Raw genomic sequence first — 22,627 nt, 5'->3', positions numbered from 1 at the left:
TAATTATCGATCAGATTTAATGCAAGAGAATATGCCACACCTGTGGATGTCTCTTCAGCAGCGGGGCAGTTTGCTGATTGTGGCAGGCATAACTGGCTTGACAGAAATGCAAAAGCCTGAGAGACACCTGACAAAGGACTGGGGCTTGCTGGGGCTTGTTAGAGGTTTATAAAGATCAGCTGGGGGTTCTCAGGTGTTAAGCAGCGAGGTGGTGCTCAGGCTTTCCCCCTGCCTCCATTACAGGCTTGTCTCTCCAACTGATCGAAAGGACCACAGTGAGCTCTTCTCTGGGGCATAAATTGTCACCCTCTACAGACCCAGCTTGAGTTGGTGTTCTCGAAGAAAATGACCTTGCAGTTGGACTCTCTTTTTAGAATATGATTCTGTCTTGGGAAACATCTGCAAACTGAGTAAGTAACCCTTTCTTTGTTGAGTGTTTATTTTGGGTATTCTTGAGTGGGAGTTAGTTGCTTCAGGAGTGTGTGCACACACATTTTGGTTCATGTCTCTAGAAAGAATATTGCTTAAAGCTTAATATTGCTTGTGTGGTAAACTCTCAAGTGGCAGCTGAACTTGTAATTTCGTTGTGTTGGGAGGAGTGTTGAGTAATTTTGATTAGAAGCCTACCTTTTTGTAGGTGTCTCTGTGACACTGGTGTCACTCATTTCTCTGGTATGTAAATGTACTGCTGTTGGCTAGATCTTTCTCAAGTATTTCTTAGGCTGAACTAAATAACACTTTAAAATCTTATTTCATATGTAAGGTTTTTTTTCTGATCAGAAAAAAACTTGGTAACAAATGGAGTTGAACATTCTAAATGGTTTGTGGCATTTCTGGGTTTTAAAAGGGTCTGGACAGACTGCAGTAAATAGCACTTCTCACATTGAATTCACTGCAATCAGGTTTTTCATCTTCTTCCATCTTTCTGTTTTCTCTTTCATTCATGTTTGTGGAGTAATCACCAGTGAATACAGCTTTGCTATGAGAAGGATGTCTTTTCTAGCAGGCACAAAGGAAAGCATGATTTGTCTTTTTTTTTTTGGACAATTCAAACCATTTCCAGGGAGTGGATATTCAGTGCTCCTTTCTCCCTTTAAAACATACCCAGTAATTTCTTTACTCTCCTCTGAGATCTCCTCTCTCTTTTGTTTGTGCAAAAGAAACCTCCTGTTTTTCTTGCATATTTATTTATTGTGACATTCATTTGTTGCTGTAATTTAAAGTTGAAACCTCAGGTACTGTATTTATTTATGCTCAGTATGACTATATTGGATGTCTAGTGCATTTTTCCTGGCAGCTGGAAGTGGTGTAGTACCTTGTCAAGGCTCTGTCTACTTCAATAAAAGAAATAATGGGAGTGAAGATTCCTTCATTGGTTGGGAATTTATATATGATGGGAGAAGTGCTTTTTGTGGTGAAATTACTGGAATATTAAAAGTCCCTTCACCTCCAAGTTGAAGGAGCTAGTGCATCTTTATTAAGTGGATTCTAATATTTCTGAATCCATTTCATGTCCTGACTGAAAGAATTCAGCAGGCCTTTTTCTCACAAGTATGAAAAATAGTCCAATTTTGCAAGAAGTTATTTTAGGAGTAGCTGGGAGAAAAGCAAATGTACAGGCAGTCACAGTTCCCAACAGGTGGTGGATAGAGTGGCAAATATTGCAAGGGCTACGTTAAGAATTCTGGTCATGTTGCCACTGGTTTGCAGATGTTCTGTGGAACAACTCTTGTTTCCTTTTCTCCTGTGATTGCTCACTGAGTGACTGATCTCTGTTGTGGTACCTTGCTCTGCCCTCATTTTTATTGCTGACTGCATCGTCCACATCTTTCAGTGAGCTTCTTTTTGCCATCACGAGTCTATTCTAGCTGATGTAGGAAACCCTCATTTTCTCTAGAAGTATGGCTCTCTCTTTTTTTACCCTCTGTCCAATATTGCAAGCTGTATTATGAATAGTCATAATTAATTCTTTCTCATTTGATACCAGCAACTATGCTGACTTCAGCATTGCTGGGGAAGTGAGTGACTGTGTGGGGAAAACCTCTAATCTCCTGGGCTCAAAGGAGTTCTGGCATCCAGAAGTGCTACTGGATTGTACAATTTCCCTGGCAGAACTAGCAGCCTAGAAACTTCCCTTTCTTAATGTATAAAATGATGCATACCTATGTACATTCCCCTTCCTAATAACACATAAAGAAGGGAAAAAACCCAAATGTGTCCTGAAATAGACTGGCCCAGACACTATGGAACGTATTGGGCTGTGAACCCCAATGATTAATAACAGAAAACATAGAGCAAATTCTAGCTCCAGGTAGCTGGTGTGTGGGATGGGTTTTTAATTTTGTTTTTATTATTCAGCTCTATAGAATTTGAAAGGAATGTTGGAAAGTAAAGAACCACTGGAGAAAACGTGAAGAATTTAAGTGGCAAAGGGAACAATTGATTAGAACTCTTCTGGTAACAGGGGAAAAGTTGTTTGCAGTTCACATCTTTGTGCTTGACAGGTCACAGTATCACAGTATCATCAAGGTTGGAAGAGACCTCATAGATCATTGAGTCCAACCCTTTACCACAGAGCTCAAGGCTAGACCATGGCACCAAGTGCCACGTCCAGTCCTGCCTTGAACAGCTCCAGGGACGGTGACTCCACCACCTCCCCGGGCAGCCCATTCCAGTGTCCAATGACTCTCTCAGTGAAGAACTTTCTCCTCACCTCCAGCCTAAATTTCCCCTGGTGTAGCTTGAGGCTGTGTCCTCTCATTATGTGGTTTAGAAGTTGCTACTGTAATCTTCTTCTCATTCCTTGCCATGGCAGGTTTTAGGATATTCGTGGAAATAGAATAAATGAATACTCCTCTGTAAAAGTGATTCTTTAGTTTTGGTGACTTCAAGGTAGGCTTGCAAAAAAGGTAAACAGGGCAACAAAAGCCAAAAGAACATCTGAGCCCTATGTGGCAAAGCTTTTCTTTGTGTGAGAGCAAATGAAAAGCAGGAGGAGAAAGAAGGACCTTGTGCAGTTCTTATGCGTCATTACTGGAGGGACTGAAGAGTTAAAGAAACACCATTTGAGAGATTTGTTGTATTAATAAATACTTTTAGTCAGTCTGTCAAGAAAAGAAACATTTTGGTTTTCTGTGGTGACTAAAAATGTATATATGAGTCTGACCTTTTTCTCTCTGCTGCTACTTTTTGAACCCTGTAGCATGCAGAACGGAGTAAACAGTTAATAGTACACCTGAGATAGTGCATTAAAGCATGGATATGGTAGGCAATTGAAATAGATTAATAAGGAATGTACTGTGTACAAATAACACTTCACAAAGGGCTTTATGTTCAAGTCTGACCTTGCCTGTATGACACTCAGAAGGTTTTGAGCGATGAGTGGAAATGCTGCTGCTGTTTTGTTCTTGCTGGCTGAGATTTGTTGCTAATGGCATGACTCATTAGAACCCACTCCTACAAAGATGGACTGGAAACCTCTGCTAAATAAAATAGGCTGCAACAGCTACCCAGGTCTAAATAGATCAAAATGCTAAGTACTGACTTGCAGCTGCAGTTTGTTTTACTGATTCACCTCTCTATTTTCCTGAGGTCTCTTTAAAGCTATTTTTGAAACTTGCTGAGTTAAATTAACATATTTACATAAAAGAATCTCTCTTATTGCCCACTAATTGGTATTGTTATTATTACAGAGTTTTTCATTTAATAAGTGAGTTGTGCTTTTCTAGATCTTAATTCTCTCTGGCTTGCATTAATTTAATTGTGTTAATCTATCACAGGAATCAGGAAAGTCCTGTTATTGCCATTGTGCCTTTTGACAGTACCAAAGGAGCTTGTGAAATTTCCCTGACCATCTACTTAATCCTTCCCTGAAATCATAAGCTTCCTGTAATATCCCTGCACGATGCTTTAGAACAGAATATGTGGGCAAATGGATAAGTTCACAATCTTGACAGAGGCTCAGGAAGAAAAGGATTTCAATCCCTTGTTTTATTCATTAAGTTAGTTTGGTTTGCTTTTTTTTTTTGGCTGTTTGTTTGTTTAAATGTGTGTGTTTGAGGGTTTTATTTTTCCATTTGTTTTTCTTGTGATGGGTATGTGACAAGTGAATGAAACAGTTCTGCATCTTGTAAAGACAACCCCTTAAGGCCCATCTTCCACTTGCATCAAATAGGTTCACACTAGACACAGGACATGAGAAAAACTGATCTTGGCTATAAGGAACCACATATAGGTCCTTGTTGTTTACACAAGACATTTTTTATTGTCTCTACCATGAAAGAACATTTTCTTACAGTTTTATACATGGATAGTTCTCATTCTGGAACTTCAAGCATTGGAGAGCAGAGATGTCTTGACCTGAAAACCATGCCAAACCCCAAAGGAAAAGCCATTGTGCTGCTGCCTTGTTTGTATCACCAAGGTTGGAAGAGACCTTATAGATCATCAAGTCCATACAGAGTAAAGCAATTGGAAAGTTAAGTATGTTGCACTGAATTTACAGTGAGGTGGAAGGGCAGCTTTAGAACTCAACCTCTAATTCACCAGCAGTTATTTAACTTTCAATAAGAACAACTAAACAAAGCCTGCACCACAGGAATTTATTCTGCTGCTGACATGTTCTCTGGGCATGGCATTCTGCTTCCTACGAGAAGATAGGCAGAAAATGGTGAGATTGTTTACTGGGTTCTCAATTAAGAATTGATGCTTAATTTAGAAGTAGCTGAGCAAAACATCACAATAGAAATGATGGACAGAATTGTAACTGAAACCAGATTGTTTCCCTGAATAGTTTCTATGTTCCAGGTGAGTAGAAAGAAAGCCTGAAAATAGTACTTGCACTATTTGAGAAGTTACTCTCAGAGAGAACAAGTGCCAAGCTAGTTTATCATAAACTCTTAAGGAGATTTACCTTGTAATCCTTAGTGAAATTCATATGAACTAAAGATCATTGGAGTTTAGAGATGTCAAATAAAACTACAGCAGCCAAAAGCTTCCCTGTTGAATATTGCCAATATTCTGAGGAGTTCCATTCATCTGAAGGGCTGCAAGTTGTACATATCTATTCTTGTACGTGAGCTTTTTACATCTAAACAAATGAAAATAGTTTGTGATTGTCACCTGTGGCTTCTTAGGGACACAAGAAGAAAGTTTCCTTCCCATACATGCTAGTTTGGCCCTGGTTCAAGTATGTGTCTTCCATTAAGTGGGGTAATCCACCTTTTTAAGAGCTCTGTGCATAGGTCAGGTCTCTTCTATGATGCTTTGCTAACAAGAGAGGAAATGTTAGCCAGCCTGGTAGTTCTGGCACAATCAGCACAAAACTATATAGTAGATCAGAAGGGTGTGTTCTTGTCCATAGTTTCTATATGTGCTATAAGAGCACATTCTGTTCCTTTCCCACCATCAAGGACAGTGACACAGAAAGTGACGATATTAATTCAACTGGTTACTTTACAGCAATGCAAAATTTCCCCCTTCTTTTATTGACAGAAATACAGCTGATACAATGCTGCATTGTCTTGATAGGCTTGTTCTGATGTAGTAGCATGGTTGTCTGTACTTTCTGCCTTCAGCAGTTAGCAGAAATGGGAGGATAAGTGAGAACCATTCTGGTTCCTTGAGTTTAATTCTCAACCTTAATGAGACTGTGCTAATGTCAAAGTCAAGGCTAAAGCTTGCCTGCAAGCCATGTGTTGTGCAAATGGGACAGTGACACTGTGGTTCTGCAACTGGTGGTGCACACACAGCCTTGGGGGTCTTTGCATCCCTCTGGCAAGCTGCTTTTTTTCTGGGATTACATCTGGTACAATAGAAGAAGAATGAAAATAGTTTTCTTAACAATATTGCCACAAGACCTTGCTTTAGTTTAAGCACTGAGATGGTTAAATACCACAGGTGTCTGGAAAAAACCAGTGTAAGGCATTGGCAGTAATTGGAGGCTGCATAGCTGGAACTCTTAATTATCTTTGCCATTGGAATGGGCTGCCCAGGGAGGTGGTGGAGTCGCTGTCCCTGGAGGTGTTGAAGCAAAGCCTGGATGAGGCACTTAGTGCCATGGTCTAGTTGATTGGACAGGGCTGGGTGCTAGGTTGGACTGGATGATCTTGGAAGTCTCTTCCAATTTGGTTGATTCTATAATCTTTAACTTAATTGTATCTTTTGTTTTGTTTCCTACTCTCTCTTCTTCTGATTCTGCTATAAAAATGCAAACGATTACCCGGGGGAGAGAATATAGCATCCCCTCTGTACTGATGAGTGCTGTAGTTGCTAGTTCAGATTTCATGTCCACAGACACATCTTTAAATTATCAAACAAAAGCCAATTTTATAACTTAAAACATGGAGGTATTCAAATCACAAGCTTGGTAGGAATTGCTTTTATTAAGATCTCTTGGTAGAGATATTATTGCAAAGAAGACATGCCAAAAAGGGGGAAAAAACCCTCCAAAATGAAAGAAGATACAGGCAAACTCCCCACTGTTACTATGGTTATCATTATTTTAGTGAAGCCATTTGGAGGGTATTTATCCTTGACATTTTGCAAGTGAAGTTCAGTCAGTTTTGCAGAAGGGAATAGAAATGTATGCATTCATCTTGACTTAAAAGAATAAATTGCCTGCTTTATTTTTGTTTGGTTGGTTTTTTACTCCATGTAGCCATGAATTAAAATTCTGGGTGGTTTTTTTTTTCCCAAGATCTTCTTTACCAATCTGTGCTTTTCAAAACAAATGTGACTTTCATAAGCAAATAAAAGCTATTTCGTTGCTTAGGTTTGTGTTGATGATAACCACAAACAAACAAAACCCCACTCACCCAGAACTGTAGAGAAGGCAGCTTCTCCAACTCTGCTTGTCATTTAATTCTTTAGCAGGATATAAGCTCTACAAAATGCTTTCTGCTGGTGATAAATTATCTTGGAATCTCGCAACCACTTAACCCATCCAAACCCCTATTAAGCTTCCTTCAGTGCATCTGCAGGCAAGAGCATTTGTGGTTTATAACTGTTGTTTACAGACTCTTCTCTGATGCACTCCCCAGCTTCCCCACAGAATAGCCCCCTTTAGCTCCAGCCTTACTCTTTCAGATGAAGTGCTACATGGTCTTTCAGCTTATGTTTTCTGAGATTAAGGTCAGAGCCTAGTTGTCTGCATTGAGCTTGGTCTAACACAAGGCTCTGCTCAAGTGCAGCTAGCTGTTGCACAGGTTGGTGGGAGCCAGTTTGGTGGGATATGTATTTGCAGCTGTGATAAGGCTATGTAGGGCTCCAGGTCCCCGAGAAAAACAGATTTCCATGGAACTTGACTCAGAAGCCAGAACACAGCACCAAAACCACAGTCAGTGGCCTGTGCTGTGAAACAAATATGACTTTATGCACAATGTTATAGTAATTGAGCTCAAAGGCTGCAAGTGCATGCAAGCCTATTATAGCAGCGATGTATACTCTCATCACATGCTCCTGGGGGTATCCAGAAGTATGAAAGTCTTCCAGACCTGTGGATTAATGTGACATATTTACAGAAGATCACCATTTCTGATCGAGGATTGGCAGTAAATCTCACAAGCAGCTGATCTGACAGTCAGAGATATGTAAGATAAAAGATTTACTGTAAATAGAAGCAAGGGTTTCACATTTTGCAGTTACTGAAGGATGGTAACTGAAATGATTGTCATAGGGGTAATGGAGAAAAGAAGAGACTGTCTTTTTAGGCAGCACCAGTACACTGTTCACACTGGTCTCAATTTTCTCTAGATCTTTTGTACTCTGCTGGAATACTCTTATAACCCCAGTTTAGCATCAATAGGGAGCAGACACAGTTTTCATTTTGCTATGCAGTGCATATACATTTCACCCAATAAATCAGCAAGGGACTCCAGATTAAAAATAACAGAATCATAGATTCATAGAGTGGTCTAGATTGGAACAGACCTTAAAGATCATCTAGTTTCAGCTCCCTGCCATGGGCAGGGACATCTTCCAGTAGATCAGAGTCCTCAAGGCCTCACCCAACCTGGCTTTGAACACCTCCAGGGAAGGGGCATCCGTGACCTGCCTGTGCAACCTGTACCAGTGCATCATCACCCTCACAAGTGAGTGGGGTAGGGATTCGTAAGGAGCTGGGGCAGGACACAGCCAGGACAGCTGACCCCCAAATGTCCAAAGACAGAGATGCTGTCATGTTCAGCAATGTAGAGCTGGGGAAGGAGGAGGAAGTGGAAATGTTTGTATTTATGCCATCTGTCTCCCCAAGTAACCTTCATGTGTGATGGACCCCTGCTTTTCTGCAAATGGTTGAGCTGAGTTTCTGCCTGCTGATGGGAAGCAGTGAATGAATTCCTTGCTTATCTTTGCTAACAGCTTTTAGTTTAGCTGTTAAACTCTCATCATCACAGCTCATGAGTTTTCTCATATTAACTGTTGTGATACTCTGCTCCATCCTGCTGTATGGGGAGTGAGTCAGTGTCTGTGTGGGGATTAGTTGCTGGCTGGAGTTAAACCATGGCATTAGTCTAGTTGTGAATTAGTTTCACTGGAACTCCTATGAGGGATGAAATTCCTCCTCGGATCTGATGGCTCTTTATAGGAATTAATGTTCTTAAATGTTGCAATGAGTACTTCAGATCAGACACCCTGTATAATGGAAATCCTCTCCTACAGAGGTTATGGTCCTGGCCTTAGCCACTGCAGCGTTACAGGAACTTTTTAACAGATTCCTGCACATAGGTGGCTAAAGAAATTGTAATTTTTCAGAAGCAAGAAGTTCTATGGTGATCATAACAGGTTGGAAAGATGAACTTTAAGACTTTCAATGGAGTCCTTAAATGAAAAGAAGTAAAAAAATTCCAGGAGGTGAAGGTTCCATTCAAAAGTGTTATAGCTTCCTGGAGCTGTTCAAGGCAAGATTGGACGTGGCACTTGGTGCCATGGTCTAGCCTTGAGCTCTGTGGTAAAGGGTTGGACTTGATGATCTGTGAGGTCTCTTCCAACCCTGATGATACTGTGAACTCTTTAAGGTATACATAAACCTTCAGAGTTTTCATGCACACGGATTCAATTCTGTTTCAGCCCTTTTATAAAACCACAGACATTTTCTCATTGAAATGACATCAACATTCAGGGTTCTTTTTCTTAAATCACATCCACAGTGAGCAAACTGTCACAGCAAGTACTTGGGAATTTAAACATTGGCAAAAAAAAGTATTATTAGCATATCATCAGTCTTCTCCCTGCAATTGTCTTACTAGAAGCAGACAGGAGACAGAACAGAGAAAGAAGTGTAAAGGGTCCCTGGGCTTATGCAGCCTTTGATTTGGTCTATGTTGCTGTAAATACTACACTGCAAATATTAGGGAGACTGAATTAGTCTAGAATACTGCAAGCTCTTATACCTTTATTTCAGTCAAAGAAGTGAAACAGTTTGGGGTATGAATAATTTCTACTGCAGAGTCCAAGAAAGGGATGAGAATGCACAATACCTTCAGTCATTCTCACAGTGCATTCATTTATTCTCATTATTGTAAGGAAGCAAAGGTGAAAGAGAGCAGACAGTAGGTGCAGGATGCATATGTGAGGAGCCCTGCTGCGGCAGAGGATTTAAAATGCCACTCCAATGTGCCGGCTACCCTGCCTGCAATGCAGCATCTCTTTCAAACGGCCATGCTGGGATCAGACTTAAGCAAATACCTGTGCAGAGAGTTGGAGCTTTAAATTTCGAACTCTTAGAAAGACAGGGAGTGCAAGAAGCCTGTGAGCCTTTTTATTAAAGGAGGAACTCACAGATATCATCCCTCAAAGCAAGAAATTCTGCGTTGGAGAGAGACTGCATTCAAAAGTCTCTACTGTGTTAAATATTAAATGTCTCATTCCCAGGTCTAGCTGAGGGCATTTGACACAACCTGCTGTCTTCAAAAGCAGCTTTAAGCACCTTTGCATTCCTCTTTTCCTGGGCCAGGCTTCCCTGGAATGAATTTGAGTCTTAAAGTCTGCTCCTTTTGGACAGGCTGTCAGCATTCTGAAAGACCCTTAAAGCAGCAGGGAAATGCAGTTCAGCCACAGTCTTAGAATCATAGCATCAACCAGGTTGGAAGAGACCTCCAAGATCATCCAGTCCAACCTAGCACCCAGCCCTAGCCAGTCAACTAGACCATGGCACTAAGTGCCTCATCCAGGCTTTTCTTGAAGACCTCAAGGGACGGTGCCTCCACCACCTTCTTCTCGTGTTACAAGAGAGCTGTTTATGTGTGCACTTAAGCACAGAAATGGAAGGTCTAACCCAAACCATGCTCTTATTTATGCAAGATTTTCTCATAACTACAAGAGTAAGAGGTAGGCAAATTGTGCAAGATTTCTTCATCCTGGAGGAGAATCTCTCCTGGTAATTGATTAAGAGAAATTTCCTTTAAGGTGAATGTGAACTAAGTGGATAAAAAAGCCTACAGAACTTGAAGGGAAAACATATTACTCACTCTTACTAATTTTCTGCAGTAACTTTGGCTGATTTTAATAAAAGTTTCTGAAACAGCAATTCATCATAAGCTGGCTCATGTTGCTACCCTTGGTACGCTAAGCCTGTTTCCTTCGAAGGGTGTGATTAATAACTTCTGCCTCTTCATGGCTTACCATAAGGCCTGTCAGAACCCTTAACTTTTCCTTCAAATTATCCTCCTTGATATTTTGTATTAAATAGGTACATTTGAAATCCTTGGTAATCCTTCTGTTTTAAATCTCTGTTGTCAGGCTCTTGTTCAAATGAAATCTCTTCTGGAACCTGGGAATGTTATAATGGTTTAAAATTAGCCAGTCTGGCAGCTGTTAAAAGATTCTGACCACATCAGCTTTAGACACCCTATGAAAAATGTAACATCAAAGCAATTGTACTTTGTGTCCTGGTGGCTGATCTTCCTTTTTTTTAATGTCTTTTTTTAAGCACAAAGTAATTTCACCTGTAGGTATTAAATGATAAATGGAACATGTGAAAATCGTTTGGTAACACTGTTTTGGTGTTTTAATTGTTAGGAGAAGGGATCACCTGCAGAACAGGTTTCTGTCTGCAGCAATGCAGCTTGCTGTTCTTCAATGTGTTTGGGAACAGTGTAGGAATTCCACATTTGCCCTAGAACAGCAAAAATCCTGAGTCTGTCAGCATTTTAGGAGATAATTTAGCAACGAGTAGATACCTTCTTGCATCTTAATTCATCCTACTTCTTTCTTGTCAGTTTGTTCTGATCACCTCTTTACCTCCTGCTCTGGCACTTTTGTGACAGTTTTGACTAAACCCTACTTTGTTAAAATGTTGGAACAACCTTTGCAGGCAAACTTTTGGTTACAGAGGAGTTTTAAGTCAGATAAATGTTTGCTTGCAGGCATATTACATTTGTAGCTAGTATGGCTCAAAACTAATTGAATCTGTTTATTTTAGGAAAAGAAGTTGGGAATTATATAGGCTTATAATTGAGATGGTTGAGACAAGGAGGTCAGAAACTTAATAAGGTCAAACACAAAGCAAGGGAGAAACACCAAAGCATAGGAAGACTCTTTAGCCTGCATGGCTCACCAAAAATGTACAGGTCATAGGTATGATAATGGTAATGGTCAGTTTAGAATATGAATTATCTTTGTGAATGCAGATGAAGAGGAGATAAAACAGTGGAGCATGAAAGTTTGCATAGCTCATTTAAAAATGTCAGCATAGTTCTGTGAGATTTTTCACTCTAGCTTGTTTTAAAACCAGGGAAAGAAAAAAAAGCTGCTCAGAGACTCAATTGATTTTTGGTTTTCCTTATTAATGAAAGATGCTCTTGACAGAAAAGACAATGGATTTAGTCATCTCTGTCTCTCATCACCATAATGTATAGGTGTAATGATAAGGTATTTTTAAGGCTCAATCAGTTCTCTGTTTTCTCTTGCCACATTAAAGTCTACATTACCTCCTTCCTCTGTCAACAGTTTGAATATCTCAGCGACTGAATGAAGAAGGAAATGAGAGTTATTAGTCATGAAAAAACCCAAACAACCTGTAGTCCTTGCTTGAAGAAGCAATTACAATAATCTATTTCTATTGTCATAATTTTGCTGGAAACATGAAAACAAATGTGGCTGCTTGAAACTGAATAATGTTGGAAGTAATTTATCGAGACAGTTATTGTTATTACAAAGCCAGTGCAGAGTAAGGAGAAATACATCAACTAGATATGGAATGGGTGCTTGCAAATAACTTATTCAATATGCAAGTGACAATTTTCACTAGTTTTGCTCATCACAAATGTTTTCACCCTCTATTCCATTTTACATCTAATGATTCCAGACATCTCAAGGAAGCCATGTTACTTGTAGGGCTGGAAAGAATTTTGCATAGGTACTTGTATGTGTGTGTGTTGCAACTGCTTTTTAAAGAGCAGTTATTGAACGTTTTTTCAATCTTTCATCAGTAAACCATCCATTTTTAGCAGGGCTGTGCAGCCCAAATGTATTTTCTGCACAGTGTTTATTTGCTCTGCACCCCAGAATCCATTTCAAGGAGACTGACACTGTGAGAGCATGCCCCACGTTTCTGTGAATGTTACTTGCATGCAGAGTGTACCTTAAAAATGATTTCTCCCACTTGGCATATGTTCCAATGCTTCAGTTGTTTGGCATCAGGCTCCTTAGAATAATGCTTTCTGAAAGTAGTTTTTTCACAGTATCACCAAGGTTGGAAGAGACCTCATAGATCATCAAGTCCAACCCTTTACCACAGAGCTCAAGGCTAGACCATGGCACCAAGTGCCACGTCCAGTCCTGCCTTGAACAGCTCCAGGGACGGCGACTCCACCACCTCCCCGGGCAGCCCATTCCAGTGTCCAATGACTCTCTCAGTGAAGAACTTTCTCCTCACCTCCAGCCTATATTTCCCCTGGTGTAGCTTGAGGCTGTGTCCTCTTGTTCTGGTGCTGGCCACCTGAGAGAAGAGAGCAACCTCCTCCTGGCCACAACCTCCCCTCAGGTAGTTGTAGACAGCAATAAGGTCACCCCTGAGCCTCCTCTTCTCCAGGCTAAACAATCCCAGCTCCCTGTATCTGAGAGACTGTAAGAGTAAGGTTTGTTTATAAGCTTCATCCATAGCCATCAGATATCCCAAGCTGCATCCCTTAGTGTTTCTGTAACAACTGGGACCTGGCCAAGTTTTTTGCAATGGGCAAGTAGTTGAAAACGTTTGTCCTCAGGTAGCATTTGTGCTTCTGACAAAGCATGGTTTGTTGCTTTCTAGCTCAAACACTGTTTGTGATAGCAAGGAGAGCAATTTGCAAAACTGAGAAGTTGCCTGCTGCTCCTCCTTTATGTCAGATGTGATGTTTCAGACATTTCCAAAGCCAGACCAAACCGACTGTGCTGTTTTCATTACTTCAGCAAAATAATGGTAGCTGTAGCAGCATACCTGGCACTTCAAAGCTATTCACACCTTTTCAGCTAGCAGATTGTGGATTGTGGAGGACCAGGGTTAGCATAACAAACCATCATACTCCAAGCTTCCAATCAGTATAACAAGAAAACAATAACTGATTTTATGAAAACTGAAGTGCAGTCAAAGAATGTTCAAGAGAAATCTGTTTCAAGAGATTCTTCAGAGTCTGTAGAGAAGAAAAGACTAAGGAACTTGGCTCTCTCTTCTAGTGCAAGGTGTGTGCTTAGGAATACAGAGCTCTGGGCCCGTGAGTATACCTGACATCTTCTCATGGCCTGTGAACACAGATGCAGAGTTTGAAATGCTTTGCTTTTTCTGGAGGCTATAGCAGAGATGACAGCACTTCTGAGACCTGCTGTTTGCTTGGATGTTGCTGAGGCTACAATGCTGCAGCATGACAGTTTATGACATGGCAACAAGAGAAAAGGAGGCCCTGAAGTGGCTAAACCATATTCAAAGTGTTCTGTGCTGGCTGTCTGCACCACAGATAAGCCTCCATAATGTCTCTGGACAACCTGTCCCAGTGTGTCACCACCCTCATGGTGAAGAACTTCTTCCTAATGTCTAATCTAAATTGAGCTTCTTCCAATTTGAAGCCCTTACCCTTTGTCTTACCACTGCCTGCCTTGTAAAAAGTTCCTCTCCGGCCCTCATCTCAATCTGCTTGGACAACTTCTCTCTAGTTCTCCTCTGTAGACCTCAATTTGTGCTGGAAGTGTCTCCAGGAGTGCCTTTTTTTTGTCCTGTAGTTTTTGCCTGCTTGCCTCTTTTTTGGGACACATTACTCCTGGACTTGAGGTATTCCTTTGTGATGTCCATAATGATATCTGCTGGGCACCAGTCCTTTAGCAACAGATTGTGTTGTTTGCTATAGGTAAGAGGACTTAGGAGACACTGAAGTTAATAACTACAGAAAATTGCTTAGTGAAAGGAAATCTCAAATGCCCTCTAATATGTGGGCAAAGTATGAAAGAGCCGAATCTGCCTTTGCTCATTCCTGATTTAGTAAGTCAATTCCAATTTGTTCACTAACAAATGGAAATGGATGTTTGAAACAGTAGCAGCAATTTTGACAATTATTTACTTTGCACCTCTGAAATAGTTGCAAAGGATCTAAGAACGACAGCCTGAGGGTCTGTGTGTCTTTGCTTATTTGCTTTTACAGTTATTGCTAACAACTAAACGTTTACTTTTAGGCTTGCAGGGAAATTTACAGAGCAGTTACTGTGGAAAGGTGTCAGTGTTCCATAAACTGCTCTCTTCCACAGTGGAAGCTGCTTCCTTTTGTTTCCATTCTGTTTCTAATGAGCACTTTGCCTTACTAAGTGTGCTTTGGCTTGTAAAAATACAAAGTCAGGAAAAATGAATATGAAATCTATTTAGTGTGTTTATTAGTACACTTTCAGTGCCTTTCCATCAAATGGCTTGCACCTAATAAAGGTAATGAAGTTGGTTTTGGATGGCAATAGCATTCCATTCGAAGCACTTAAATTTCAGATTTAAATCTATATTATTTTGGAGAAGCCTCACTGCATAGCTGCATAATGATCGCTTGAGCACACAAATTTGGTGCCTCATTGAGTTCATTTTATATTAGTCCAAAGTTTGGTAAATATTCTTTATTAGTTTTAAAAATGCATTATCACATTAGAAGGCTATGCCTTAGCACAATCACTGATGTTGAACTTAATCCAGCTCCTGCTTAAACACTTCACAAACTCAGATATTTGGTTTTTTTTGGTGGTTACAGCTGAAACTTCTTTCATTTCTCTTGTCAGATGACTTTGCAGAGCTGATTTAGCAGTCAGCCTCTTGTTATGTTGCCTGCCAGATACCACCACAGGCCTCTGCTAATCAAATAGCCAGGACATAAAATGAATCTGCATTTATGTACTTCTGCCTTGCCAGGCATGTTTTACACTGTAAATGAGGGACTGGTCTTTCTTGTTTCTACTGATGCAACACTTTCTACTGAGGCTCCTAAAATTTCTAGCTTTATTTAGCTACTAATACATATCAATTTAGCCTGGAGAAGAGGAGGCTCAGGGGAGACCTTATTGCTGTCTACAATTACCTGAGGGGTGGTTGTGGCCAGGAGGAGGTTGCTCTCTTCTCTCAGGTGGCCAGCACCAGAACAAGAGGACACAGCCTCAGGCTGTGCCAGGGGAGATTTAGGCTGGAGGTGAGGAGAAAGTTCTTCCCTGAGAGAGTCATTGGACACTGGAATGGGCTGCCCGGGGAGGTGGTGGAGTCGCCGTCCCTGGAGCTGTTCAAGGCAGGACTGGACGTGGCACTTGGTGCCATGGTCTGGCCTTGAGCTGTGTGGTAAAGGGTTGGACTTGATGATCTGTGAGGTCTCTTCCAATCCTAATAATACTGTGATACTGTGATTCAACAGCTCCAGATGGATTATAATAGTGTTTAAATCTCAGTTTCCCTTGTGGGTCCTTCTTTCCCCTTGGGAATAAACTCCGAAACCTTGTGTCCTAAATAAATAAAAGTAATATAGATTGGCTGTACATAGTGATTTGTTGAGGTGGTAAAAATCCTGTAGAACAAAACTTCAGGCACCCATTTTTTAACATACTGAGGTAGATGAATCTTGGAGCATTAATATAGAAATCTGTATTTTCTAATGCCATGGAGCATTTGAAACTCCCTAAAACTGCAGTGGAATTTGGAAACCTCCAGTCCGTTGAAAATCCTATGAGGAGAGGCTGAGGGAGCTGGGGTTGTCTAGCCTGGAGAAGAGGAGGCTCAGGGGGGACCTCATTGCTGTCTACCTGAAGTATATTGTAGCCAGGTGGGGGGTGGCCTCTTCTCCCAGGCAACCAGCAACAGAACAAGGGGACACAGTCTCAAGCTGTGCCGGGGAAAGTCTAGGCTGGATGTTAGGAGGGAGTTCTTCACAGAGAGAGTGATTGGCATTGGAATGGGCTGCCCAGGGAGGTGGTGGAGGCACCATCCCTGGAGGTGTTCAAGAAAAGACTGGATGAGGCACTTAGTACCATGGTCTAGGTGACTGGATAGGACTGGGTGCTAGGTTGGACTGGATGGTCTTGGAGGTCTCTTCCAACTTGGTCAATTCTATGATTCTAAGAAGGATAGCAAGCAGTGCTATACTTTGTATCTTTAAAGCTAATTAAAAGAATTTTATATGGTAAAATTCATAAACATGTTGAGCAAACTCTTCCTTATAAAGTACAAAGTAATCCAAGCAACCTTTTCCAAATCTTCATGCTTAGCCCAGTCCAATACTGGGGCTATAACCATACTTTTCCATGCTTTCATACAACTGCACTGATTCATAGAATCAACCAGGTTGGGAGAGACCTCCCAGATCATCCAGTCCAGCCTAGCACCCAGTCCTGTCCAATCAACCAGACCATGGCACCAAGTGCCCCAGCCAGGCTTTTCTTGAACACCTCCAGGACGCCACCACCTCCCTGGGCAGCCCATTCCAATGCCAGTCACTCTCTCTGTGCAGAACTCCCTCCTAACATCCAGCGTATATCTCCCCTGGCACAACTTGAGACTGTGTCCCCTTGTTCTGTTGCTGGTTGCCTGGCAGAAGAGCCCAACCCCACCTGGCTACAATGCCCCTTCAGGTAGTTGTAGACAGACATCCATGAGGTCTGTCTTGAGCCTTCTTTTCTCCAGGCTGCACACCCCCAGCTCCCTCAGCCTCTCCCTTACCAGCTTTGTTGCCTTTCTTTGGATACATCCCAGTATCTCAACATCTCTCTTGAACTGAGGAGCCCAGAAGTGGACACAGTAATCAAGGTATGGCCTGACCAGTGTTGAGTACAGGACAGAATAACCTCCCTTGTCCTATTGGCCACACTGTTCCTGATCCAGGCCAGGTTCCTCAAAACATTGGTTGGGAAATAGAAGATGGCATAGCTTACTATAACAAGAACATTGGAAAACCTTAGCTGTTGAAGCAACTCTTTTCTTGCCTGGCCCTCAGTGGTGTCAATACTTCAGCTGGTCTGCTGACAATAACTCCATTACAATTATGCTAATATTGAAATTTCTACTGGCTGAACACCTGCCTTGGAAAACACAAATATTCTGCTCCTTTAATAACATATAAGACAATTTGTTTATTTGTAGTGTCAATTCTTTTTAATATTGTACTAACTACTAGGAATAACTTTGATCCTAGCAGTTATCTGATTCCAAAGTCTGCTGTTGTTGTTTACTGAATATTCACTGCAGTTACAAGAAAATTAGATATACAGTAACTCTACTTAGATATTATTCAACTTTAATGAAAGTGAACCATAAGCCAGCTTTAATGAACTTCTGCATATTGCATGTTGTTTTGCTTCATAAATAAATCCTTTTGCAGTCACAGTTGTAAGTGAAAATTTCTCTAATACATATTCAGATAATTAACAATTAAAGATTTCTTTTCCCTTTCTTCTCTTTAACAATGTTTGAAAGAAGAAGCCCTTAGCAAAAAGGAATAAACATCAACAATCTAAGCCTGTAGCAATTCAGTTTTACCCACTATGGAAAAAACCTGCCAAGATAAGGATTAAGTAAAGGAACTTGGTCCAAGTTGCTTTGAGGTTCATGGAAACACCTTTGCTGACAGCAGTGAGTATGAATCAAGTCTGTGCACATCTGCATTTAAGTTTTATCCTGTCATCATGCTCTTCAGATGTATCCCAAATGCCATCTGAAGTGATCCTGTTTTCAGAAATCCTTTTTCTTCAAGAAAAGATCTTTTGCCTTCCAGGAAGATGGACTTTGGGTGCAGGTATAAGTTCTCTGGAAAATCACTCCACTCTTGATTTTCACCAAAACACCTTTGTTTCACCCATATCCCCTTGTAGCCACATATATGATCCAGAGGGTTGGAGCACCTCTTGTATGAGGACAGGCGGAGAGAGTTGGGGCTCTGCAGCCTGGAGAAGAGAAGGCTTTGAGGAGACCTCATAGTAGCCTTCCAGTATCTGAAGGGGGCCTACAGGAAGGCTGGGGAGGGACTATTGCCAAGGTGTTGTAATGACAGAACAAGGAGTAATGGGTTTAAGCTGGCAGAGTGGAGATTTAAACTGGATGTTAGGAAGAAGGTCTTTCAGTGAGAGTGGTGAGACACTGGCACAGGTTGCCCAGGGAGGCTGTGACTGCACTTGTACTGAATAAGGTTTTTCATTCAGTTTACAATGAAGTCCTTGCATGTTGAAATCCTTCAAGTGAGCAATAAAATGGATTTTTGTTAGGAAAATGGAGAGTAAGCTTCAGAATATTATTAATGGAGCAGATTTACTTACCCATAAGTGCCTACTGAAATAAAAGCTTATGTCTTGGCTATTGCTGTTGTAAGGAGGAAAAATATCCAAAAAAGAATGTCCCTTCAGTGCCATTTGTTTAAAGCAAAGGTGTGAAAAGAGAGAGGTCCACATTATTAAGGCTATGATAGGAAAGAGGCCATAAAATTAGTAATTCACATTCTGAGAATCATTGTATCAAGTGATTGGAATTGTTTTCAGCTAATATGTGTATTGTTACCCTTTTCCCCCTATGGCCATCTGAACTGATATCCTATAAACAGAAAGTGAGAAGCAGAGAGTGATGTCAGTTCATATCATTGACACACCTGATAAAATCTGGGGAGAAATAGATGATGTGGTTCTTTTTATCACATAGCATGTGATCTTTTGTGTTAGGACCATTATTCAAAGCAGAACTAATGTGAAGAAATTTGAAGGCTGAACGTTTTAAAACAAGATGAGAGGAGCTGGATGATTCTAATTGTTTTGTTCCACCTACTCATCCTTATTTATCATGAACCAGATCTGGATTTCCTACAGTTATCAGTCACTGCATGCATTGAAATGCTTTGACAGAGTTCAAAAACATTACTCCTTCTCCTATTGCAACAGGCCCTGCTGAAACACTTAACTCCATCTTTTTAGTAAGTCCTCTTGAAGCACTAAAAGGCTGCCGTAAGATCTCCCAGGAGTCTTCTTTTCTCCAAACTGAACAACCTCTGCTGTCTGAGCTTGTCTTCATAGGAGAGATGTTCCAGCCCTCTGATAGCTTTTATGGGCCTCCTCTGGATGTAACTGATCAGCTTCCATAAACATATCAATATTCCTGTTCCTCATATGAGCATGAAATTGATCTCTTATGGTGGGAGGGACTTTTTCTCCCCTATTCCCTGTTCATGAATTCAAGAGGAGTGGGAAGACAGGTTGTCAATGAAGACTGAGGTAAAAAAGTTGGGTGCCTCTGCCTTCTCCTTGTCCATTTTTACCAGTTTGACAATCATGTTTGTCAGGAGAATTGCTTTCTTTGGCCTTCCTTTTGTGGCTGCCATACCTGCAGAAGCCCTTATTGTTCTTTGCATCCCTTGCCAAGTTCAGCTCCAGCTGTGCCTTCCTGACTCTGTTGTTACATAACACTTACAGATTGGAGAACTCCCAGAGCCGTCATACTGTGGCATTCTCTTTGCTCTGGAAGTAGGTCATTAGAGGATGTTCTTCCTTCTGTTTCTTGCTATGCCTATAGCTGTGAATTCTCCCATAACTCCAGCTGTCAAGGTCATGAATGTGATTTTTACCAACTGCTCTTCAAAATGGATTAAAAAGAAAAAATCCTTCTTAAATTCTAGAAGTAAAAGAATACATCTAATTTTCTTAGGAATTAATAAGCCCTCCCATGGAAGTCATATGACTGGCACATATCTGTCTGGAGAAAAGGTTAATACATGTAATATAAAGATTAATAGTCCAATTAATTATGTCCTTTGTGAAACTGTTTAAGGAAGCTTGACAGGCAGATTAGTTTAATTTCACAGAGATCCGACAAGACATAGGAATCTCAGAAGCATTACTTTTGGAGCAGCTGAGAAAGCATAACTCATATGACTTAAACCCCTGCCATGCAGTGGTAGAATTGCAAATGCTACCTGACTAGGTAAAACAGTCAGAAATCCACTCTATTCAGAGTATCACAGTCTCACAGTATTATCAGGGTTGGAAGAGACCTCACAGATCATCAAGTCCAACCCTTTAGCACAGAGCTCAAGGCCAGACCATGGCACCAAGTGCCACGTCCAATCCTGCCTTGAACAGCTCCAGGGACGGCGACTCCACCACCTCCCCAGGCAGCCCATTCCAGTGTCCAATGACTCTCTCAGGGAAGAACTTTCTCCTCACCTCCAGCCTAAATTTCCCCTGGTGCAGCCTGAGGCTGTGTCCTCTTGTTCTGGTGCTGGCCACCTGAGAGAAGAGAGCAACCTCCTCCTGGCCACAACCTCCCCTCAGGTAGTTGTAGACAGCAATAAGGTCTCCCCTGAGCCTCCTCTTCTCCAGGCTAACCAATCCCAGCTCCCTCAGCCTCTCCTCGTAGGGCTGTGCTCAAGGCCTCTCCCCAGCCTCGTTGCCCTTCTCTGGACATGCTCAAGCATCTCAATGTCCCTCCTAAACTGGGGGGCCCAGAACTGAACACAGTACTCAAGGTGTGGTCTAACCAGTGCAGAGTACAGGGGCAGAATGACCTCCCTGCTCCTGCTGGACACACCATTGCTGATGCAGGCCAGGATGCCCCTGGCTCTCTTGGCCACCTGGGCACACTGCTGGCTCATGTTCAGGCAGGTATTCATAGGACTCACTCATAGGATCATAGAATGTTTTCTATTGTAAGGCAATTGAAAAGATCATCTAGTTCCAAACGTCCTGCCATGGGCAGGAGCACCTTGCACTCATTCAGGTTGCTCAAAGCCTCTTTCAGCCTGGCCTTGAGCACTTCCAGGAAGGGATCATCCAAACCTCATCTGCCCAGCCTGTTTCTGTTTCTCTCCACCCTAGCAGTAAAGAATTTCTTTGTGCTATCTAATTCTACCTTAAGAGACATGTTGAGGTGCTGGAAGGTGTCCAGAGAAGGGCAGTGGAGCTAGTTAGGGGCCTGGAGCACAGCCCTGTGAGGAGAGGCTGAGGGAGCTGGGGGTGTGCAGCCTGCAGCAGAGGGGGCTCAGGGCAGAGCTCATTGCTGGCTACAACTTCCTGAAGGGAGGCTGTAGCCAGGTGGGGTGGCCTCTTCTCCCAGGCAACCAGCAACAGAACAAGGGGACACAGTCTCGAGTTGTGCCAGGGCAGGTCTAGGCTGGATGTTAGGAGGAAGTTGTTCACAGAGAGAGTGATTGGCATTGGAATGGGCTGCCCAGGGAGGTGGTGGAGTCACCGTCCCTGGAGGTGTTCAAGAGGAGGCTGGATGGGGCACTTAGTGCCATGGTCTGGTTGGGTGGATGGGGCTGGGTGCTAGGTTGGACTGGATGATCTTGGAGTCTCTTCCAACCTGATTGATTCTATGATTCATTTCCTTTTGTACTACCACTATACTCCCTGATGAAAAGTCCCTCCCCATTTTTCCTGTAGGGCCTCTTTCAAAACTGGAAGACCACAGTAATATCTTTGCAGAGCCTTCTCTTCTCTGGGCTACGCAATCCAAAGTCTCTCAGCTTGTCCTCACAGGGAGCACAGGGAATGTAATCCAGTGCTAGATCGCTTCTGTGGGTCTCTCCTGAACTTGCTCTAATAGGACCATGTCTTTGTTAGGCTGTGAGCCCTGGAGCTGGACACAGCTGTCCAGGTGGGAGTCTCACACAACAGGAGCAGAGGGGGATGCAACTGGTTTTCTGGGCTGTGAGTGAACACTGTTGGCATTGCCTTGCTGTGAAAGGTTTTTGCTCTGTCGAAAGCTACAGCTCTCAAACCTCAATCTTTAGTATCAGCACTAAGAAAGCTGATGCAAATCCTTGCCATTCATGTTGGTATGTTTTATTGATGACAAACACGTGCAAAATGTTCTAGTCATTTATTTCCTTTGCACACCCTTTGTGCGTGTCTGGTGCCCTTTGTAAATGTATTTGGCTTTCCTGATAACTGGGGTGACTCTTTCCCTGTTGCAAATCTTCAAGTTGACATGACTGTACTGAAGTACTACTGAGCTCCCTATAATGCTTGCCATTATTTCGTCCCTTCCATTGCCCTCTTCCTGCTAACTCTGCTCTTTGTGCAGAGTTAATATTTTTCTAGATTAATCAAGCATTTACACTTTGCTGTGGTGCTGTTTGAGAGAAGGCTTTTGATGTCAGTGAGCTGCGTGCCTGAATTACTTAAGAGAATTTCACTTGTCTGCTTTACCAGCACGATTTGTAATGATGCTGCC

General features: G+C 41.9%; 1 long non-coding RNA gene across 1 annotated transcript in view; it reads left to right on the top strand.

Moving 5' to 3' along the window:
* The first annotated feature begins 214 nt into the window (after positions 1 to 214).
* The window catches only part of LOC135183711 (uncharacterized), a 110,965-nt gene continuing 88,552 nt past the window's right edge, over positions 215 to 22,627 (top strand). The window contains exon 1 of the long non-coding RNA XR_010305677.1: positions 215 to 410. This is a non-coding gene — a long non-coding RNA (uncharacterized LOC135183711). The remainder of the gene's footprint in view (positions 411 to 22,627) is intronic.

Source organism: Pogoniulus pusillus, chromosome 19, assembly GCF_015220805.1.
Source record: "Pogoniulus pusillus isolate bPogPus1 chromosome 19, bPogPus1.pri, whole genome shotgun sequence".
Classification (NCBI taxonomy): Eukaryota; Metazoa; Chordata; class Aves; order Piciformes; family Lybiidae; genus Pogoniulus; species Pogoniulus pusillus.
This window is presented reverse-complemented; position numbering and strand designations above follow the sequence as displayed.